We start from the raw sequence: 19,386 nt of genomic DNA on the forward strand, positions 1-19,386 counted from the left end.
TTTAGGTATTGAATTTAAAAGATGTTAATATCATAAAAATATGACTAGAAGAGATTATCAACCTCCTGCAGGATGATCTTATAATGATCTGTGTATTTGTGCAATGAGATAAATCATATAAAGACTGTAGAGAGGCATATATACTGCTACTCAGGAGGCTGAGATCTGAGGACTGCAGTTCAAAGCCAGCCTGGCCACAAAAGTCTGTGAGACCCTTACCTGCAATTAACCACCAGAAAACCAGAAGTGGTGCTGTGGCTCAAGATGGTAGTGTGTGAGCCCAGAACTGAAGAGCTTAGGAAAATTGCCCAGGCCCTGAGTTCAAGTCTGGTGATGGACCCAAAAAACCCAAAATACAAAAACCACCCCTTACTTCCATTTCTTAGAGTTCCTTTTGATAAGTATCATTTCATATGATATATATATTTTTTTCCATACCTGGGGCCTGAACTCAGGGTCTGAGCACTGTCCCTGGACTTTCTCAAGGCCAGAGCTCTACCACTTGAGCCACAGAAACATTTCTTGCTTTTTCTATATATGTGGTACCTAGGAATTGAATTCAGATCTTTGTGCATGCTAGGCAAGCACTCTACCACTAGACCAAAGTTCGGTCCTCATTTCATGTGATCTTCTATGCATAGCTATTGAGTCTTTCAGATCCTCTCCTAAGAATATCCTCCTTTGTTCTCACTATGTGAAAGTTTATTTTTAATTGGTAAACATTTGAAGTTGGCTTGCACTTTCCAATATGACATTAAAGAAGTAAATATTCTTTATTGACAGTTGGAATAAGCTGTGCTTTCACATTTGTTGTGTTGATCTGTGTTATATTCAGCCCCTTCCAAATATTCAATTATGAAGGATTTCTGAAGTTTGAATATGTTATAAATAACAAGTAAGGGATTATTTATTCTCTCTATTTGAAGAACTCATGATTATTATTAGTAATTTGAATAGTTTTATTTACTATAAAGTTTATCACAGGTAGAGGCCATTGTACAAATTATTGTGCCCAGGTCTCTTTTTGTAGATCAGTTCTTGAAGAATACTTGCTCAAGTATTCCAACCATAGAGGTAGGGGAAGAGTCATCACAATGTAAGTCTTCTGTGCCAGCTTCATCCCATCAGACTCTTATTATTTCCTTACATTTTCATTTCCTTGATTCATCAAGAAGTTAAAGAAACTGAGATTGGAAAACAAAATCTCATATGTTTTTTTCTTTCCCAGGGTTTTTAGATTCAAACTGAATATTCAAAACTAAACATGTCAATTGTTGGTTCAGTGCCCTGCTGCATAAAAGAAGGCTAATACCAACCACGCGAGGTGACCTAACTCAATCTGATCCCATTTCTATCAGGGGAAGAATGGAGGATTTATTTGTTTAGGATGAATATGTGAAAGCCCTTTCCCATATAATTCTTGAATCCTAAATTCAAGCACCTGAATAATTCCTCTCAAATGCAACATTTCTACTAGGTTATCACCTGTTGGATACATGCTGATAATTCCCATAGGCTTCCATAGTTATCTGATTGGCTCTGAAGCTTGCTTTATGAGGGTGCTTATCAGGAAGGTTGGAATCAGAGGCTGAAGGAAGCACATTGTCTTTCTTTCCCCACACTCAGGTACATTAGGTAAAACATTGCCACTGGCACATTGCCAACTGTAAAATTTCTGGCTCCTGACATTTTACATGCCTACTTCCTACTCCTGCTCTGTTAATATATAATATTTCCCATGACTGTATTATAATAAATAATAGACAAGTATTTTTCCCATAGAAGTAGATTTAAAAAATATTCCTGGGTAAATAAATATCTCCAGATATAAGAGACATGACTGTAGCCATCTTTCATAGTAACTGCCATGACTGCTTGTGAGAAACCCCAGTCGGTCTTCCCCACAGCATATATAAATAAACCAAACCACTAGAGTGACATGTAATGCAGTAAGCACCAGAAAGATGTCTGAAATCTTTGATATTAGCTTGAAGCGAAACATTTTGAATAAACATTTTCTCCTTCCAATCCATATTTCACAGATTCACCTAGTATTGCTGGCCCCAAATTTAGTCCATACTACAATGTACTGCATTCTGCTTAGTTCTGCATTTTCTTACCTCACTACACTGTAGACCAGTTGTTAACACTTGGGTGAATTATTTCAGGACACTGGGTCTCATTCTCAACTACGGAGACTTTTTCATTACTTTTGCAATGACTTTGTAAATATCCAGTCGTGTGTGTGTGTGTGTGTGTGTGTGTGTGTGTGTGTGTATGTTATTGATATAATTATCCTCTTTCAAGATATTCTATTGTTAACTGATATACTGATATCCTCTATACCTACAGTTCAGCATACTCATAAAGTTTTAACTTCATGAGTGAATGGGCGCCTGAAGTTTCATTTATGAAATCAACACATATGTACTTGCCACTGGCTTTGTGTTCAACAACACATTTGCAGATGCTAGAGATAGACAGTCAAGCTTTCTGCTAGGACTCACAGAAGAGTGATAGCTAGCAATTAGGAATATATATTTACAGGATAGTCTCAGATATTGATATATTTATGAAGAAAAGTAGAGCCAGGTAAAGACTGTAGAAAGATAGGGATAATCATTTTGTTTTATTTTCTTTTTATTCCCTTTTATGGGAATTCCATGTCAGTTTGTGGGTACAATGCATTTCTACTAGTGGCATCCTTTCCATCATCCTTTTCTCCCTGTGCAAGCCCTGAAGTTATGTGATTCCATTTTAACATGTGCACATTGAATGTTATGACTGTATTTGTCCACCTTTCTTCTTCCAATTTTATTTGTCCTTCCTCCTCTGGGTTCCTTTCCAGGACAACAACATATATTTTAGCTCTCTAGTAGGGGTAGATATTTTAGATGGTAAAACGATACTTTAAATGTTTCATAGAGCTCTGAAGACTGTATTGGGAATGTCATTAAACAAACAGATGTATTTGCTAATTCCATTATTTCCAGTTTCATCATCAAAACATTGCAATAACTGTAATGTGAATATAAAACATCAGTCAATAAACCTGACATCTTCTCATTTTCATGATTCAGATATTATCATTGATTGGCTATAAAGAGATAATATAAAAAAATTGTTCAAAGGCAATCAACACATAAATACTTTGAAGACACTGTTAACAAGATTGACATTTAAATGTGTGATGAAATGGTGTAGAGGCTATAGAAATTCAGATACTGCTGAAAAATTCTGAAACCAGTTAGTATATTAATCTTGTGTTCTTTTATAATCCATAAAAAGCCTGCAGCATACGGTAATGTGTCAAGATTTTTAAAAAATCCTATTTATGTATACAAGTTCACATAAGATGCATCTTCTTTTGTGTATTATATAATGCTGCTAAAATATGAGGTCATTTAAGGATTTGCCAAACGTGGAGAAAGAAATGTATTTGCAGTTTTCACATTAGGACACAATTATGCTGTGGAAAAGTACTATTGCCTAAATATATCTTGAAATACTCTTTTGAGAAGGAATGAATAGCACACAAATTCTGATTTCTTTTAAGTCCTCTTGAAAAACAGACCACAGACACACGCGCTGAGCTTTGATAAAGAGTAAATTAGGAGTGTATGCCACAATTTGAATAGTGGCTCTAAGAAATGTACAGAAATCTCAGTCCCAGAAGGATGGTGTGTGGCTCTGGAGAAGAAGCTGTGATATTTACGGGCTGATCTTTTCATGGTATAAAAATCTAAAATTTCTATTGGAAACAGGGATTTGAGACTATCTATTCAAGTAATTTGTAGGTGAGGAAAAGGAATAGACTTGGTTGAAACCATAGGGTAAGCTTACAATGCACCCTTGAGTTCCTGCTATGACTTTCACCACACACTTTCTCCTCTTCTTCCCGTTACTTTGCATCCACATTACTAAACCTCAAAGCACAAAGGCTCAGAAGCAAGTGAATTCATACGTATATATGTTTTTGTTTTTGATACAGAATCTCTCTGTGAAGTTCATGTTGTCTTTGAGTTCACAGTCCTCCTGCCTCAGCCTCCTGAGTGCTGGGATTACGAGGTAAGCTTTCCTTCTGTTTGCTGGCTGTTCCAGTAAGTTATTTTGTGGAAGAAAATAGTAACCTTAAAATTGGAAATGGAGTTTCTGAATAAATGCTTTGTTTTTGTTGTTGTTGTTGCTGTTGTTTTCCTTTTTTTGCCAGTCCTGGGCTTGAGCTCAGGGCCTGAGCACTGTTCTTGGACTTTCTCAACGCTAGAGCTCTACCACTGGAGCCTCAGCACCACTGTCGGCTTTTTTTTTCTATGTATGTGGTACCGAGGAATCGAACCCGGATTTTCATGCATGCTAGGGAAGCACTTTAACCACTAGGCCAAACTCCCCGCCACTGAATAAATGCTTTGTAAGGCCCAGTAGATGAGCCAGTCTTAGTAAAAGAAATTGTCACACATTGTCCTTCTGGAAAGCAATACTGGGGAGGAGTAAGGACAGACTTTCCTCTGAGTGGAATACATTTGGTGCAAATGATCAGAAAGAGATTGTGGCTTGATTCAAATGTAATGTATACCACCATCCTGTGCACGTTTAATCTGTATTTAATTTTACTTCTTCCACTTCAATCTACTTTGCTTCTGATCTTAAATGGAAATGAGCCAGCAGAAAGGAGGCAGCATCTCTTCCCTCTGACTCCTACAAGATAGTCACTGTTCTGGAACCTGAGCACCATGAACTCTCACTAATGACCATAGATCTGAACATAGGAAAAAGACATTTTTATGAAGTCATTGAAATTACACACATTAAAAATGTGGCTAACGTGAATGCCAGTCCAAACACAAGCAGTCACAAGCAGTTTAAGTGAATGCACTGGACCATTCATGTGACAATTCATGCCCCACTAACCTCAAACATTTCTGTGTCTAGCCAGCTTCATTTATATCTCCTCAGCATCTTGCTTGCTTTCACACAGTACCATAGTAGATGCCGTTGTGGGCAGTCGTGGAGGTGAGGGTTTGAAAGATACATGATAAATAACTTATTTCTGATTGTTACCTCTGACAGGTATCTTATCTTTCAAGCCAGAGAATCTGACAGAAGTAAAAAATTGTTCAGATGTGAGCTTTTCCTGATTATATGATATTACAAACATGAAAAGTAGACACATAATAAGGGAACTTCATTATACAAGAGTGTGGAAGTATTTACACCACTGAAAAAGTAATAAAAATATTTTTCTTTTCCCTCCCCATCTCAATTGCCTTCACACACCTTCTTCCCAACACAGCTTATTCACACACGTGCACACACATATACATCTAATTCACACATACACACATCTAATTCACACATACACACTCACTCATGCACGTATACACACAACCTGATTTCTCACCCTGGGATTCAGATGATCAATGCTCAGGCTTGGCCTTGCTCCTGCTGAAGTCACAAGTGAGCTCTAACAAACCCCTGACCCCTCCTGCCTCAGGCCACCTCCTGTCGCATGCTCTTCAGGACAGGAGGAGCAGAGCCCACGGAAAAGCATGTTTTCTTTGCATCCTAACTGAAACGGCATTAAAGGGGGAAATGGGAATTCAGTGCTGCCAGCTACAGTATCTCTCCCATCAGTTCACCAATAGGGCCTGGTAGGGACCTGCCGAGGCTCTGGATAAATTGTATTTTCCAAGGGTTAATTAAGCTGTCTTGAGCTTCTGCATGAAGAGGAACAAACTGGCACTTGCAGCGCTTTCTGAAACCTGCTGTCGCCATTACAGTCCCTGCTGCTTTTAGCTGTATCGATCCGATGCCTGACCTGTGAAATCCTTGATGGCTGCTAACACTAGAAGCTTACTGGAGCTTTCCAATGGAGCTTCGGGACAGCTTGTGTAGTCAGGTACAATTACCTATCCCTCCAGGAGAGCCAATTAGTTCACAAAGAGCTGGAGCAGAACAAATGTTTTTGTATGTGATTTAGAATCCTAAAAAAAGAAAGGGGAAGAGAAGGAGAAAAGGGCTTTGTTCTCTCCAATTCTTTTGTTCCTAATTTTATGATTATTGTTCAATTCACAGTGGTTCTCACATTTTCTCACATATTCCTAAAAGAATTAGAAGAACCGGATAAACCCCATCTCCTGAATTCTCTCTTTAAACTATGAAAATTGCCTTGTGTTATTTAAGATCCAGTTTCTGGACTAACTGCATGAAGGGAAAGGTAGAAAAACCCAAGTTTGTTCTACTTTCTGCATTTCAGAAACTTTTTCTATAAATGGCACAATAAATTTCGGTCATAATGAATTTCTCCTTTAGAGAAAGGATAAAGGGTAAGCACTTCTGATACTTGGCTTTGCGGGTACGAGGTAAGACTGAGAGATTCTAGGTTAAAAAAATGACACATATCTAGGCATATATTAATACTAGCACGATTTGTTCTGTAAGTACACATAGAAGTTGTGAGTAAAAGACAGCTAAAACTTAGTAGTATCTGTATGCCCAGAGTCTCTAACTGCTGTTCAGTAAGAAGCATCAGTATTACCAAGATATTCATATTCCCTAAATCATTTTCCCTTGTGACTGATGATATTAACTTAGAAGCCAGTTGCAGAATATGGTCTGTCCATTAAACGTGTTTGATTTTGAAAAATTTGAATATTATGTAAATCATACAGGGATCAATAATTAGCCCTGAAAATACCATGTGCTAGTGGAATTAACTGCAAATGGAGTTTAATGCACTCTAATGTTAAATAAGTGGCCAAATGAGGAGAACATGGAAATCAGTGATTTTAAATAATTTAAAATTAAAATATATGACTTCAAATCTTTGTTCAGTAAAATAAAACCATATGTTTATCCACATATCATATATAACACAATTACACATGGAAACACATGTGTGCATATACAAACTCAAGGAAAACCCTCAACAAACCTGTGGTAGTTGTCAATTGAACTGAGATTGTATGTTCAATGTCCAAAAATGTACCAGACTCATCATAGAAGTCTTTCATCAGAGCTTACAAGGAACCAATATCTGATTTCTGTTTCTAAGAGAAGGCACAAGAAGATCACCTAAAATTTAATTCTATTTTAGAAATAGGAATCTAAACTAAAACTAGTCTCTTGACCTAAATTAGAGACAGAAACCTAGAGATATAAGAATACAATAAAATAAAAAAGAATCAGCTTTTACTTCAGCTGTTCTTTGTAAAAGATGATTTTATTAATTTATAATGAAATAACAGTGACAGAGAAGGAAAGGTCTATTACGGATCTGAGGAATGTGGAGCTTGACTCATTTGCCTGGAAGCATGGCAGGGGGTGGAGCTTGGGCATGTGTCCATGTTTCTGTGACTGAGTTCTGAGAAGACCTAATATTTTGTCTCTGATGCAGGTGATGCCAGTGAAAGTAAACTTCAGTTGCCCAGGCTCCTCCATCTGAGGGTGCCACTACATGTAGTGGCTCATCCTTTTGCAAGATTGCTTGTAAAATGGGTTGGGAATCTGGCAGCTACAAGTCTGCTGTTTCAGTGCTTTTTCTCTCCCTTATTAATGTCAAGTAGGGTTGAGACCACTCCAGTTGTGGTGTTGGAAAGGAATTGATGACAATTTCCAGTACTAAAGAGTCTGGGCATCTACAATTTTGGAACTGGATAAAATGATCCCGTATGATTCAAGGCTAAACTTACCTTATCAGTTAGTAAGAGGCAAGCAGATGGTGCAATCCATTTGTGGTTACACCGTGTGTGTGTGTGTGTGTGTGTGTGTGTGTGTGTGTGTGTGTGTGTGAAGGGTCTGAGAAGGGGGACATTGCTAGTGTTGGTAGTTAGAGAAAAACTGTCTTGAATATGAAATCAAATGCAGTTTAATCCTCCCAGAATCTTCTGCTGAAGTAGTCCCTGGTTTTATCTTATTTAGGTGATTTTTCACATGTTAAAAAGTTACACTTAGGCCAGGGGCATGGCCTATTGGTAGAGTGCTTTCCTAGTATGCACAAAGCCTTGGATGATTCCTTGTTACCACATATATAGAAAAGGCCAGAAGTAGTGCTGTGGCTTAAGTGATAGAGCACTAACCTTGAGAAAGCCCAAGGACAGTACCCAGGCCCTGAGTTCAAGACCCAAGAATAGAAAAAGAGTTATGCTCTGAGAAAACATCGGATGAACAATGAAAATCCTTCACTATTGCAATCGAATAAACAATCTAAAGTTGGTCATCAGTGTGATCTGGAAATATAAGTTATATATTGCTTATTTATTCTTCAAAATATATTCTTTTACAAAAGAGAAAGACTTCTCAAAGTACACCTCATGATTCTTAGAATAATTTTTCTTCACATTCTCAAATATTCATAGGCCTCATGAATAGAACATAGTTTTAGTTTTACTTTAGTTATGAAGAGGCTATCATGAAAAATTAACTTGGAACCTACAAGTGTGATTTAAAAACCAATTGAAAGGCCAGCCATCTTCCTGTATTTTCCCTCCTCCCTTCTAGTAAGTCTTCTATTGAGAGAAAGAGTATTAAAAATTAATTTGGAATCTACAAGTGTGAAGACCAGTTTTAAGATCAACCATCTCTCTCTATTTTCCTCCCTCCCTTCTATTAAGTCTTCTGTTGAGAGAAAGAGTAATTTCTTGAGGATCTAACATTAAAGCTTTCAATCTTGTTAACAGAATAAAGTACAAGATGGTCTGATTCTTCACTTGTCCTAAGAGGACTTCAGGCTACACTGAAAATACAAAATACAAGCAAAATCACAAACTTCAGTTTAATGTTTTAAACATCAGTGCCACTCAAAATACACAACAAAATGGGAAAGATTTTTTTAAAACTCACTTTATAAAGGAGTAGCAAATTGGTGAAACCTAGCAACTGATCTAAAGCTTTATGACTAAAGCATCAAGAATGTTCTTCTAGCTAGAATATTGCTGCTGATATTCATGGTACCAATTCTTGCTCCTCCAGAGTAAGAAGAATCGATGTTTTGTCCTCTGACTCTTCAAGAACCCAAAGACCCAAGGAAGAAGAGGAATGATTTTTCTCAAACTTGGTATGTAGTATCAAAATAACAAGGTGAATAATGCAGACTTGGATATGAAAACCCATAAAAGAATTAAAGTATCAGATAGACAGTATTGTGTTTATTGAAGATCAGATGTTTGCTGATAATTGTCTACTAGGGCATCCCAGAAGTAAGCTTAGTGCAAAATAAATATTTTTTTTTCTTAACAAATAATGCTACCAATGCCAAAGAGTATTCATTTCTCTTATGAATCTGATTTGTTATACGTTGGATTATTGTAGTGAAAACATGACATTCAGCCTTAGGTTTTTTTTTCCTTCTTAATCCAAATTCATCTTTCTAATAAACTTCTCTTGTTTATGATAACAGAGAGGTTCACCAAAAGGGTATCTATCCTTATAGCCAAACTCACACTTTTGCTTCTTGACTTTTTATTTTGCTCACATTTTATTAGCATCAATTAGTCATGCAGAAGAGTTTCCTTTTACATCTATTCATACAACGTGCCTTCATCAGACTCAGCCCTTCCAACATCTTCACTCATATCCCCCATCTCCATTGCCCTAGCTAATCTCAACAGTCTACAACGTCCCATTTTCACACATGCATACAACATGTTTTGACCACATTATCCAGCCTTTATTCTCTGTCCTCTCCTCATTCTCTCACCATTCCTCACATTCCAGTCAGAATGGGTGATTCATCTGTTATTCTTTTTCTTTCCTCATGGTATTCCCACTAGCATACACAGTATTTTAATTAGACTAACCCTCTCTTTTACTGTCCTTTTTTCTATTCTCACTAACCCTTATTGTCCAACAGTTTTTCATTCTTATTGAAAAACTCTCTGTCTTTTAAATCTTATCTTCTAATTTCTATTACTTCATACTTATCCTGGGGACAAAATGGTTTTTGACCTATAACAGTGAGTGAAGCCTTAGCATTCCCATTCCAGTTCAATAGAGCTCTCATTCCTCAGTTGTTTAGGCCAGACTTTCTAGGCATTGAATTGCTGACAGTGAAAAATTAAAATAAAACAATACATTCTTTATCTACCCATTCTCAAAACACAATGGCAGAGATTAATAAACTGAAATGGTGAGAAATGCTTGGGAAGGAAAAATTACCCAAAATTACCAATTTCCCATGTAATGGGAAACTCATTCTAAGAGTTTCAAGGAATAATAATCTGAAAAAAGTGTGTGATACATACCTGAAAGTTGAACCAATTCACTGAGTAAAGTGAGACACGGATTAGCAACATTGTGTGGAAAAGAGAAACTATCTGGTAACATGGAAAAAGCTAGGGAGACAGTCCACTGAACAAGAGGGAGAGAAGGAAGATAGGAAGAAGAATGTAGGTCATAAAGACCATGAGCTACATTAAAGATGCTCCTTTTGACTTGAATAAGTCTTCATGATGCTGTAAAATGGGAGTGACCTATTAAAATAAGAGTTTTCAGAGACATTACTCCATTAGCCTTCAAGAACTGATTAAAATAGAATGGCTCTACTACCTAGCAGTCTCTATACTAGTGTGATACATGGATGCCTTCTATGTCGAAATACCTACCCCTCTCTCAGGCTTCCAGATGAACAGCTGTTGGCTCAGTCTAAAACTCGCACCACTTTTTTCTGGTACAGTATTTAAAAATCCCGTTGATTGGATTTTGAGACCAAGTCTCACTAAGGAGCCCAATTATGGTTTGGATCTTGAGATTCTCCTGCTTCAGCCAACTGGAGGCTGAGGTTACAGACACATGCCACTCCCCTTGTCATCTTGTTTTTTTTAAATTAAAAAACACATTAATTTTATATGAATAATTTCGGTTCCCAACTTAGAAAATGTGATTAGTTAGGCTTGAATGATTACAAGTGGCTGGAACTAAGATGTGTGTTGCCCGAAGACAAGGCAACTTTACTGCTGTTTCATAGAATCAGAGCCTCTGTACTTTATTACAACTGCTTTCTCTATCCACTTGACTTGTCACATAGGCATATGTGGGCTTTTTTAAAAAATTGTTTTATATAAAGGTGATGTACAGAGAAGTTACATAAAGTAACATTTGTCTTGTTCTCCATGTACTTGAGATATAACTTGAGCTGTGAACTTATAATTTAAAACAAAGGCTATAATTTAGAATGTAACACTGTTGTGTTGATTATGATTATGTGGGACTCTTTTGAGTATAGTAAAAATGAATCAATTAACACAATAATGAAAAAATACATACATACAAAAGTTAATGGACTTGTTAATTGGTTTCCTCAGTAAAAGAACACATTAGGAAATTAAAGAAAAAAAAGCACTGACAGACTAGAGTTCTCAAATATTTTAAGTAAATACAAAGAGAATATAAAAATATACGTGGATCTGGCATGCCAAACTCATGCCAATCTCTTTGTTGAGAGATTTGTTAAGAGGAAGAGTAAGTTTTAAGGATTCGACATTAAGGCTTTCAATCTGTTCCACAGAATAAAGTACAAGATGATCTGATTCTTCAATGTCTTAAAAGGACTTAGAGCTACACACTGAAAATACAAAGTACAAATGAGAGCACGAAATACATTTTAATTGACATGAACAGAAACTGTGATATGCCATAAAAGCTGAGCATGGTGGTACATGCTTGTAATTCCAGTCTTTGGGAGACCAAGGAAGAACACAAATTCCAGGCCAGCCACCATTTCAGAGTGAAACCCTATCTCAACACCAGTAAACAACAACAACAATGACAAGAAAATCCACAAAACACCTCTACATTCTTGGATGCCTACTTTCGTTCTTTGGACATAGGGACTTGCTGAAATATCTTTAATAGTGTTTCTTCTTGCCATTCATGAAACAAAATCTAGTTGTACCTAGTTATGTTTAGCGTGTCACATGAATCTGTGTAATGATCATGCACCCTTGAGCTGTTACCATCTGTGGTTTTAGTTATCTCAAATTCTCATTTTTGCTTTGCTTTGCTTTGATTACTTGCTGGTTCGTATGTCAAAAATCATAGCTTCCATATCGTGACTTTTTAACCTCTTACTGTAGGAATCATCTCTGTCACCTTTGATTTGCTCTGTTATGCACTAGAATTTGTCTGATATCAGTATTACCACTCTCCTCATTTTTTTTCTTCCCTACTTCTTTCTCTGTGAACATGTTTTCATTTCTTTCATCAGTTCACTTCTGCTTTGGGTCTTCTTTCACTTGGGCAGGAAGAAAATTCCACTGACTTCTATCAAGTGTCTAATCTTCTTCCTAGTCCATTTTCTGTGTTACAACCGAATATCACAGGCAGAACGATTCATAAAGAGTGAAAGTGGATTTGGCTGACTGTTTTTGAGGCTGGGATGTCTGAGAGCACAGTTTTGTGTCTCTAAGCTTCCTGGAGGGTTTCTTGGTGCATCATCTCATGGCACAGTGTAGGAGAAGACATCATATGATGTATCAGAGGAAGAGTGCTAGCTAGAGTCTCTCTCCATATACTTACAAAGCCACTAATCCCTTTATGGGAGAGTCATGCCCTTATGAACTCCTCTAATTATAATTACTTTGCATAGGTGCCATTTATGAATACTGTTAATGTGAATAAGGTGATTAAGTTTCCACCACTTGAACTTTTAGAAGATACATTCACATGACAGCATCTACTACTATATTAGATGTTAATACTGCTCACTAGATAGGTCTTTTTTTAATAGAAAGGATTGTACTTCTTTGACATTTAAAAATAGGCGTGAAGCTAGCTGCCAGTAGCTCATGCCCATAATCTAATCTACTCAGAAGGCTGAGATCTGAAGATCACAGTTTGAAGCCAACATGGGCAATAAAGTCTGTGAGACTCTTAGCTCCAATAAACAACTCAGAAAAAGGGCAAGAAGTGGTGCTGTGGCTCAAGTGGTAGAGTGCTAGCCTTGAGCGCAATGAGTCTCAGGGACAACTCCCAGGCCCTGAGTTCAAGTCCCATGAGTGAGTGGGTCCTTGAGTGACTCTTCCCAGGCTTAGGTCACAGAGATTTGTGCTTACATATTAACATGACATTTCCCAGTCTCTCCCAACTGAAGCAACTGAGAACAGCTGAAGTATTAGTTATCAGTGAAATACCTGTCTTTTGCAGGGTCATAAAATAATTGACATTAGTAGACTTCCTCTTAGCAATGTAGGACTTGTACCATAAATATTTTTTTCTCTCTCTCTCCTCTCACATTCTCTGCCATCAAATTCTTTTGCTGAAGCCAGATTGAATTTTCTTCTACTGGATTTCCTTAAGGTTATATTTATTTATTTTATGAGTCTTTACAAACAACATAGACTCACCACTGTATTATCCAGAAGTTAGTTTACTATCAGTTCTACAGTGTGTTTCTTCATAAGGAGTTCTGTATCTTGGGTTTCTACTTTGAATAATTTAAATTTTACTTAGCTGGAAGACATTCTGGAAAAAAGCAAAGTTTATGGGTAGCAAAATATCTGAGCATTTTTATTTTTAAAAAAATCCTTTATTTGTCATCATTTATGAATAATATTTTTTGAGTATAGAAATTTGACTTTGAATATTTCTTCCCCTCACAACAGTGGGGTAGTGCTCTATTATTTCAATAGGCCTGAGAAGACACAGGAAAGTCTGTTTTTCATTCCTTGTAAGTAATATCTTTTTTTAACACTGAAATATGTGTTACATTCTACTTACTCTTGGTATTTATAGATTTTTTATAATCTTCAGCAAAACAAAAACACAAAAGGGGAAAGAATAATAGAAGCACATTTTCATCAATTTAAAAATAATAATTTTTCAATATTAGTGTACAGCCTATTGAATGCTTTAAGAAAGAATAGAAATGAAGCCATTTATGAAATCTATAAAAGCTAGAAAGCCAATAAATTTGGTTAAACAGAAAATATTGTGAAGTTTTACAATTTATAAACCTTTGTTTTCAATCATTATTGTAATGTACTCTCAAATATACTAAAATATTTTATGTATTCTTGAATAGTCTGAAGTGTGGAGTCTTTGGGTAAATGACAATAAAATACAATTCCAAAGATAGTTTTAAAACATACTAAATCCTACTTATAACATACTTTGTACTCTACTGTGTATGGATATACAAAAATTTCTTACTAATAGTACTCTTTGACAGTTTGAATAAGAAGTATGCTAAGAAAAAAATCATTTACTGAATATGAGCGGCTTCAAAGTGTGTGTATTGTGGGGTGGAGATGCTGGAAATTGAATCCTAGCTTCCTGGTACTTAGGCAAGTGCTTTACCACTGAGCTACATCCTCAGTCCTTCAAAGTGTTATTTTGTCCTCATGATCTTGAAAAATAGCAATTCCTGCAAATATCCGGAAATAAGAGTTTCTCTAATTTACTCAGAGGTTCCAATACTGCTTTCTTTTCCTTTTAAAAGTACCTAGTACTTATGTGAAGTTATTTCTTTCCTCTTTTTTTCCCTTATGGTTAATCTCATATGGTTACTGTATCTGACTTTGTTATATTTGGTATATTGTATGTATGTTTATTTGTTAATTTGAAATAGGGAAGGGAAGGGGGAAAACAAAATGATTGGGGGGGTTGGGCGGAAGGAAAGGGGGACAAAAGCATGAGAAGGGGTATCAAGTTTCAAGAAGTAATGCACCCATTACCGGACAATAAAATACAACAAAGAGGCAGTTCATAAAAAATAAAAGTACGTAGTATTAACATATAATATTATTCAAATCTCTGTTTTGATAGAGGTTAACTGGTTAACTCTAGAATTTGTACTGATGAATAACCAACAATACTGTAGATCTGTATTTGGGTTTTGTGACATATGTATATCAAGGTTTGGGTTGGAGTAAATCAAAATTCTTGTACTAATATGGATATGTGCATAATTTTACATAATGTGTGTTCAGAATTTCCTTGCAAACTGATATGTCTTTGTTAATATCCAATCCTATTCATCTGGATAGTGAAAGTAAGTGAGTAGAGGCATTGGGGTTCTTTTGCTCATCCTAAATTGGAAATGCTGTTCTAAATCATTTATTATTATAACATGTATTGCCATGTCCAATCACTTCTTACATGGCATCACGAGTCGCTTGTATGTAAATTACTCTTTCCACATTATACTAACTTTTCTCTTTTTTATATATTATTTTATTTTTATACTGTAACAATATAAGATAACCAGGAACAGCAAAAGAGATTTTTCTCTTTTTAATAGTGCAGATCAACATTTATAGTTATTGATGCAAATAAGAAAGTCATTTTGGTGCTGATAATATTACTGGGTTTTCATTTATCATTGCATGGAAGCACAACTTGCTGTAATTGGCATTCCAGAGGCATATTGCATGCTTTGGCTATGCTAATTCTATTCCATCTTATAGTATTCTAAGTTTGACTCAGTATAAGTCATGCTAGTGCTATAGTTCAGGTCAGACAACTTCACTAAGCACAACCTCTACATAATAGAGATACTTGGAACCTAATGTAAATACTTTGGTCATTTGCCTAAATTTTTCTGGAATTATTGTCTACTTTATCCTAGTTTGTATTAAGTAGAAAGTTGTGCATGCTATTCAATTCAAATATATTTTCCATATTAACTTTATAATTTTATATAATTATTTGTGAAAGTAGCCTGGGAAGGATCTTAAAGATTGTTCTAATTTCTTTACACGCAGGGGTACATAATACTGCATGGAATAAAGGTGCTTTGGTCACTTGAAAAATTATACTCTTAAGATATAATATACAATAAATATGTTTTAGCAATGAGAATTCAAAACATTATTTGAAGTTAAACACTGTGTAATATCATATTTCATGTACAGTAAATTTTATGATCTTTTTGGATATGATATGAGATATTTAAATTCCTCCCTGTATGCAGTAGATTGCTTTTGGATAGTGTATTTGTTCCATAGAGATATTATAAAAGCCATCTATATATACAGTGGAAACAACCATGGGTTTATTATATCACAGTTCTCAAAAATCTAGAGAGGACCTCGTTGCTTCTCTGCTGTGTGTTACAAGTCTAAAATCCAGCTGCTGGTTGGCTGAGTTCTCATCAGAAGGTTGGGAGCAATGTGCTTCAAAGCTCATTTGGGTTATTGGTTGAATTTACTACTTTTCATTTGAAGAACCAAGGTCCTCTCTCCCTCCCTCCCTTGTTCCCTTTCTCCCTCAGTCTCTCCCTCTCCTTTCTCTCTCCCAATCCCTCTCTCCCTCTCTCTCTTTCATGTCAGTTGGGGGCTATCCTTGGCTTCTATAGCCTGCCTGAATTCCTTCATATGTTTTATCATGAGCCCTTGACTCCTTCCCAGCAATGGTGGGTCAAATCTTTTTCACAGATGGAATTCTTCCTTTGCCTTCTACTGTATCTCACTTGCCTCTTTTCCTGTAAGCTGGGGAAAGTCCTTAGTGCTCAATTTAAGAGCACATACAACTGGCATCACCAGGAAAATGCAAGATTCTTAGTCTTCAAGCTTTTATCTAAACTACATATATAAAAACCCCTTGTATCATGTGACCTAACATACAGACATAGATCTGGAGTGGATATGAGGACAATAGTTGGGCCTAATATAAAAGTATTTTTAAAGCTTTCAGAAGAAGATTTGAGTCAATGATATTTTAGTCTTAAAGATGAGGAAAATCAAGTCCAAAGAAAGTGAAGTAATATAGTAGAGTTTAAAGTATAGGGCTCATCCAATAATGACACTTCTGAAATTAATGTCTGGTAATTTCATATAACTATCATTTCTATAAAAATACATTGTCATTTAAGCTCATAACATATCTAGAGCTTGTGAAGTAACACTGAAATTTTTTTTACTAGTCCTGGGTTTGAGCTCAGGGTCTGAGCAACTGTCCTTGGACTTTCTCAAGGCTAGAGCTCTACCACTTGAGCCTCATCATCACTTCCAGCTTTTTTCTATGTATGTGGTACCAAGGAATCAAACCCTGGTCTTTGTGCACTCTAGGCAAGCACTCTAACACTAGGCCAAACTCCCAGCCCCGTAACACTGAAATTTTGTCTATACAATGCCAAGTCGAAAAATTCAAAAACAGATAAAATAGCTGCAATTTATAAATACTGAAGTATTTATGTTTAGTTGTTAAAAGATTCTTAACCAGATTTTTCTCTTGTTCCTCTAGGTTTCTGATACTCTTTTGGCCCAATCTGAACCTGGAAATTTGCTGAAGTGAGCTACACTCTGAAAGGCATATCCAAAGAGAAAGGGAGAAGGGAAAAGTCTCTGGGATTTGCTGACAGTTCACTGGATAGTTATCCTAACTATATTTAAATGAAATATCTGTGATATTTATTGTCTTATAACAGCTATTGTACAACTATAGTATGAAACCTTCATAAATATGGCAGTACACTTAGGTGACTCCACAAAACTCTATCCTTGTAACCAAGTGAATTAGGTTATGAATACTTCAAAAACTCTAGTTTGTTGCAGGAAACCAACTAACTACAAGAAACCTTTGAGAAACATGGGGATGTCCATTTTCTTAATGAAATTAATTAATCTTTGGAGGGCTTTTGACCAACTACAGAACAGCTGATTCTCAATGTTTTCTTATTTTTATCTTGTCTTTAAGCTCTCATGCTTTTCTCTCCTATTTGTACCTTCAGACTGTTCTTCTTGCCTTGATTCTTCTTTTGAAAACCCCTACTTTCCCTTCCCAATTCTTATGTAGAATCATCAATAAGATTTACTAGCTAAAAATGTAGCATGGGCATGTTTAAGGGCTCCCATGCCAAAAATAGTGATCATGAAATATATTAGCTGGTCTCCTATTGGCATGTTTCCTTCCTTTCAAACTTGAGTTATGTGACAAGGTCTATCCAACCACAATGTGGCATGGGTCTCTTCTGAGTCTTGGTAATTAAATTCAATGGGGGTAATTTTATTTCTCATGGTGATCTAAATACCCATGGGTTTTTATGCTAAAGCTATATGATGGAAATAGGTGGCTTTAAAACCAGATTGGATTTTACGTGAGTGAAATCAAGCATGATCCCCAAATCAGAGAAGATTGAATGCAGATCAGTTTCTCTTGACCAATTTAAAAACTGCTGGAATATATGTTAACAACACACACACACACACACACACACACACACACACACACACAATCTAGTATATGAGCTTTTGACTTATAATGAGAGTGGAAAGAGGAAATCAGAAGGAGGAGGAGGAGGAGGAGCAAAAGGAGGAGGAGGAAAATGAGGAAGAGGAGGGGAAGAGGGAGGAGGAGGAATTAGAGGAGGAGAAGGAGGAAATAATTATTGAGTGGTGGAAAAATAGGTAATCCTTGCTCTGTGAATAATTTGATAAAATTCTCTCATTAGTAGTTTGTGAACCTGACTGTGTAATTACTTGGCTGGTAGCTCCAGGTGAAGGGATAGGAAAATAGAATGAAGCCATATCCATAGTGACTACTGACTGCTGTTTGTACCTTCCCCTTCAAGGATTCATCTTTTTAGTTTTGGCCTTAACCAGCACAAGGTCTCTTTTGATTAAGTGAAAATCAACTGAATAGACACCATAACTATATCTATAAAAATTCCTTCATCTCATCTCTGGCCATAAAAGAAATGCAAATCAAAACGATTGTGAGATTCCACCTCACTCCAGTTAGAATGGCCATGATCAAGAAATCTAATAACAACAGATGCTGGCAGGGATGTGGCCAGGAGGGATTGCTGCTACTCTGTTGGTGGGAGTGTAAACTTGTTTAATCACTATGAAAAGCAGTATGGCAGTTCCTCAAAAAGACTAAACATAGAGCTCCCCTATGACCCAGCAATTCCAATACTTGACATTTACCCATTGGTCCAGAAACAAGGACACACTAAATCCACTAGCACAACAATGTTCATTGCAGCACTGTTTATCATATCACAGATATGGAACCAACCAGATGCCCCTCAGTTGATGATTGAATCAACAAGATGTAGTATTTATACACAATGGAATTCTATGCCACCATCAGAAAGAACAACATCACACCATTTGTGAGGGAATGGAAAGACTTGGAAAAATTCATATTAATTGAAGTAAGCCAGACCCAAAGGAACATAGGCTCAATGGTTTCCCTCATCTGTAATACTTAGTACACGTCCACAAGTCTCCTGGCAGAGAATTTTAATAGCTCAAACCCTAGATACATAAGGCCATATTGGATAAGGCCAAATTAATGGACCTCCAAGACATGGAAACAAGAGCTTACTTATAAGTGACTGTTACTCTTTATGTATTATGTTTTTGTCCCTACTCTTGTGTTGCCCTTTGGTTAATCTCATATTGTTACTGTATCCACTTTGAAACCTGGTATATTATATAGATGTTTACC

This window comes from Megascapheus bottae, chromosome 7 (genome assembly GCF_031878675.1).
Source record: "Megascapheus bottae isolate mThoBot1 chromosome 7, mThoBot2.hap1, whole genome shotgun sequence".
Taxonomy (NCBI): domain Eukaryota; kingdom Metazoa; phylum Chordata; class Mammalia; order Rodentia; family Geomyidae; genus Megascapheus; species Megascapheus bottae.